The sequence below is a fragment of the Ambystoma mexicanum genome, chromosome 10 (genome assembly GCF_040938575.1).
Source record: "Ambystoma mexicanum isolate Mex_15411 chromosome 10, UKY_AmexF1_1, whole genome shotgun sequence".
NCBI classification, from domain to species: Eukaryota; Metazoa; Chordata; class Amphibia; order Caudata; family Ambystomatidae; genus Ambystoma; species Ambystoma mexicanum.
Window position 1 is genome coordinate 1,090,036,933 of NC_090932.1, and position 5,448 is coordinate 1,090,042,380.

A 5,448-nucleotide genomic window follows, 5' to 3' on the forward strand; every position below is an offset into this window, starting at 1 on the left:
CTTGATTTAATGTCTCGAGTTTTGTGCATATTTATACATCTTGTGGAGGAGACTATATCGGACGGCGCGAACCCGAGCCCGCTATTTAATAATCTAGATAAAAGACTTTCCTAGATTAGAACTTTGACACTATTACAGTGGCTTGAAACGGGTGCACTAGAGGTCCAGAATTGTCAGTTTCAACATGAGAAACTAGGACAGGCTTGTGCAAGTGGCATTTGTCTGATCCAAGCATTAGTTCATCCTCCCACCCTGTCTGAACCCATTTAATTTGATGCAGTTTACTTTTTCAACTCAAAACGCTTCTTTAATTGCTGCATCTAATGGCTTACAACCTTTAATATGCAAACCTTGTTCTATACCTTTTTCTTAGGGTTTTTTCACCTACGGGTTAGCATTTGTTGGCCTCTCCTTCCAACTTGATCCCACACCGTCGAAGACTCGAAGATTTGGAATATTCCCTATCTTTATCTATTATAGAGTCGATTGCAGACACGATTAGAGGCTAAAACATTCTACAATTTAAGGTTGGTAATAGAAGGGGTAACATATTGATCTGCTCTCTGTGGAGACAGGGGACACTGCGTTCTAGCAATCGAAGTCTGAGATAATTTAGTGATATCTCTTTTAGCTTCTTATTTTTGTCTTTTGTAGATGTAAATTTATTTGCATCACCAGTCCTGTTTGGGTGGCGGATCGAAACAAACACATTTTTCGGCACCACTTCTGGACCAACTTAGGTGAATATATATATATATCCCCAGGTTTTATTTACATGGCTAGAGGCATCGAAAATTAGGAGGCTCACTCATTATACTCTGTATTTTAACAAAGTTTTTTTTCTGTTTTTTCTATTTTGTCTGTTTTAATGTGTTTCATTAAGGGTCAACGTCTCCCACAGACTTTCAGATCTACAATCAAGCTCTTATGAATTGTACAAAGTTTTACCTGCAAGAACTACTGAATGATAGACAAAAAATTTAAGCATTTGTTCGTTCCAGGTTTTTATTTGCAATATTTAGTGCGCCCTGAGGAAGGCGACTACTGACTCGCTCAATGGAGCCAGATAGGTTGAATTCACCGAAACTGTTATGATATTTTAAGATCATGTATGCACAGTAGGCACGTAGCACTTTGTTTTGCATTTAGTACTTTATTTCTTTGTTAACAACTTGGCACTTAGCACTTGGTTGCACTTAGCACTTTATTCAATTGTTAACTATTTGCCCTCTCCATAGCACTTTGACTATTTGGATGGAATTTAAAATGAGACAGCGATGCTTCACCTTGAGTAACATGAGGTTACGAATTGTGGCAACTAAACTGCTATTGAATGGCTTGAGGCATTAGATTTGACAAGTATTTTATAATCAATTCATCGATTTTATTGTTGATTTGATGTTTATATATTATGCAATTTTATAATGGTAATAAATTACTAATTAAAAATGATAATGTGAATATTTATGACTGGGCTCTCCTTTTCTTCCTCGCCTCTATTTCCATAATTGAGTACTCAAATTAATACAGTACTCCTCCATGTGAACTCCCTTTTTCCCTTCGGGATCTTTTTTTGTAATTTTGTTGTTCCCCAGTTCCATGGCATAGGGGTTACCCATCCGTTGTGATATATATTAAAAGTGAGGAGCATAATGAGAGAAGGGATAGATTGATAGAGAGAGAAGAGACCAAGAGACAGAGGAGAGAAAGATAAATCTAGTGAAATAGAAATTGTACAGAATGAGTGGTTGGGAGGACAAATGTTACCTAAGTTAGATGGAAAGGGTATCGACAAAGATAAAGAAAGAAAGGAAAGAGAGTAATGGGAAAGAAAAGGAACAAGAAACAGGTAAAAGAGAAAAAGGGAAAAGATGGGGAGAAAAAGAAACGCGAGGAAATAGAAACACAAAGATTGAAAGAAAGAAAGTTGCAAAAAAGGCGAGAGGAAGAAGAGAAGAGGGAGATGAGAAGACAGGAAGGGGAAGAACAAAAGGAAATGAGAAGTAGAGGACAAAGGAAAGACATAATAGATCAAATTGCTAACAGATGTGTAACGCCAGTTGACAAACGAGAATGATGGGAGGAAGAGAGGAGGTCGCAACAGCCCCTCAGGGAGCTGCACAACATACCTGAGCATTGAAATGGGCTGATGAGCATGAGGCAGAAAGCATAGGGAAAAGGATCGGGAATTATATAGAGAGATGAGGAAAAAGGAAGGCTATGAAACCAGATGGAGTTTCGGAGTATCTTCACCAAGAGGAACAAGGGATAGATCGGATGACGTAATGATGGACAAGCATAGAATCCTGTACCTAAGCAGACTAGATCTTGATGACAAGAAAAGGGATAACAGCCATACCAGTTGGGGTATAATGATGCCAGATGAGGAAAGGGAAGAAAAATAGAGAGCACAAGAAGAGGGCACGTGCCACTCTTCAATAGATTGAGACGTATGAAAATGGGTTACATGGTCAGATTTACCAGAACCAGAAATAAAAACACCAGAGCCTATATCATATCCCGAAAGAGCACAAGGACTATCGCATAGTTTAGGAGAAATGTCCCAGTCTTATGTAAACCGATTGAGTTCATTACCAGGACGAATACGAAAAGGCGAAATTAGCCTCACCTGGAAGACGAGGAACATAGGTGGATACGATTGTAGAAAAGGATTCACACAATTGCCATTATTAGAAAAAGGGGGAGGACAGCCACAATATATACCATGGCCGCAGATGGATAAAGATAATTTGAAATGCAAATTACCTACTTTGACCGCAGAAGCTGGTAAATGGATTTATGACTTAGAAAGAATGACGGTGGGAATGACATTAGCAGTGGGTGACATAAAAGGCCTACTACCATCTATCCTAGGGGAGAAATCTGATGACATCTCGCGACAAGCTGGATATGCGAGTGTGACAGCACAAAATACAACACACGATGGAGCGCCATTTATTAAGTACAGTTTCCTGATACGTCAGACATGGGTGCGATCATGACACAGAAAATGGGAGAGGATTAAGATCCTGTTGCTTATATTCAGGAGATTCAAGAACGCTGGTGTCATGAGACGAGGAGCCCATGGGGTAAGACCGTAGTATGATGTTATCATATTTTATGTCAGGGACTGCCCGAGCCAATGCAAAGATAGATGAAAAACAGGTAGGGATGGAAGCAAAGCCATGGCCAGAAATACGGTTGACTATTGTACATCACTTTCGATTGTTACAAGAGAAGAATTAACAAAAAGTCAAGAATAGGAAGCTTGAGGAAGCAAAGTTAGTTCAGAACAAATTGTCATAATTTGCATTAGAAAGAGCAGTATTGAGAAGTAGTGAAGGAGTGGTTACAGAAGATTTACAGCCTGCAGAGCCAATCAATATAGGGTACCGAGTAGATCACAGTGGGTACAATTTTTGGCCATGTGGTAGAGGGAATGGACCTAGATGAGGAGGAGGCAGATTCTGCTGCAATCACAGTCACCACAAGGACCACCATAGCAAGCGCCTATGCAAACACAACAAGTATAGTCACAACAGGCGATGATGCCACAATGGAATACAAATACAGGAGCCCCACAAACACCTACACCTAGAATAGGGAGTGTGACAGTGGTGGGAGGAAATCCTTTTATGGGTACAGGGATGCATTTATATCCACAATAGGAAATCCGACAGAGCAAACTGGTGTGTTCACTACTATCAGTGACACCAGACCCCCAAGAGGAACTGGGGTTCAGGGTAATGATAGGAGTCAAGACATTTTCGTTTCTTGAAGACACTAGAGCGACGTGTTCCTGTTTTTGAGAGGGAAAGTATCCAATGTCTGGCATTGCCCTGCATGCACAGGGATTCTCTGGGGTTATGAGCTCAGTTCCTTTTACTGACGAATTACCAATTTCAATAGGACAACAAGAAGTAACTATGCCACTATTGTATTCTCAACAGACACCAGTTAACATATTAGGACATGTCTTGATGACAAAACATAACATGACGATATCATTTACTGACAAAGGGATAACAAGTTCCACTCCAGGGATACATTACATGAATGTAAGAGAATTTATATTAGCATTTACATGCCAAAAAACATTATGAGGTGTCCTTTTGGACTCAGAAGTATTTTTGTATGGGGTAAATATTTTGTTGACATGGCTTCCTGGACTGATAGGTAAATTACTAAGGATACCTGACACATTTCCGTTTAGGCCAGAAGTATCTATGGATGATGAGGAAGAAGTGATAGTGAGAGAGGAAAGGGTGATTATTCATGGGACAGATGATGAAGGAAGAGCATGGAGAACAGTAAAAGCTCTTGGCGAAGGGTATAGACTAACAGACTTAACAGACAAGGAGTTGTTTAGAGATGAGAATTCAGAGGATGAATTAGTATTTTTAATCTCACCAATTGGATGAAAGTAGAGAACAGGGAAATACCACAGAATGGCATTGGTAGAAAAGAAACCGCCATTTTTCCAAGAAGATTTAGAAAAGGTACCCAGCATTTTATGGGCCAACAGTCATATGACGTGGGTCTATTGAGTGGAGCAGGAGCAGTTAAAATAAAACTTTAAGCTGGGAGAAATGTTACCATGAGCAAAACAGTACCCCATGTCAAGAGAAGCCGATGAAGGTATTTTTGAAACCATTTCCGCTTTAGTACAGCAGGGAATATTAGTACTAGATTCCTCAGGTAACACAGCTGTGCACCCAGTAAAGAAATCAACGGGGGAGTCATGGAGATTTATTCAGGATCTATGCTGCCTGAACAACATTGTCCAAGCAGTGTTTCCTCTGGTTTCCGAATCGAGCTACAATATTATGTAACATTCCAGCTTCAGCCAAGCATTTTACAGTAATAGATTTAAAAAAAAGCTTTCTTTTCAATTCCCCTTCATGAAGACTCCCAAGATTTGACCTCATTTTCATACAGAAATCAGCAGTGGTAATATACAGGATTACCACAGGGGTACTATGAGTCCCCCTCAATCTTTAATAGAGTTCTTCAGATGACCCTAGGTAACGTACAGCTTTACAATAATTCAGTACCTAGATGATATATTAGTGTGCAGCGAGACAGAAGAAACATGTAGAGAAGATTCAGTCCAGCTAATGACAGTATTGGTAGAGAAAGGATAAAAAGCCGACAAAGAAAAACTACGGTATTGTCAGGAAGAAGTCCTGTACATAGGGCAGTTAATCTCTCCAGAGGGTAGAATAATGACACCTGAGAGAGCAGAAGCAATCATGAAACCTCTAAGACCTGAGACAGTGAGAGAAATGCAGCAATTGGTTGGCCTATGTAATTATTGTAGGACCTGGGTTTTTCATTACAGCACATATATTAGACCACCCTCTCTCTGATCCTTCGTGATGTCTGCTGTGCCCCCACCCCCCACCCTCAGGTCCCCCGTGATGTCCACTGTGCCCCCCTCTCCCTGTT

The 5,448-nt window shown here is 40.2% G+C and overlaps 1 long non-coding RNA gene across 1 annotated transcript; it reads left to right on the top strand.

Annotated features, from left to right (window-relative positions):
- Window positions 1-469: 469 nt before the first annotated feature.
- LOC138493287 (uncharacterized) lies at window positions 470-971 on the top strand. The gene is made up of 3 exons (XR_011276354.1): window positions 470-527; window positions 655-740; window positions 884-971. It is a non-coding gene; the product is annotated as an uncharacterized lncRNA (long non-coding RNA).
- Window positions 972-5,448: the final 4,477 nt, after the last annotated feature.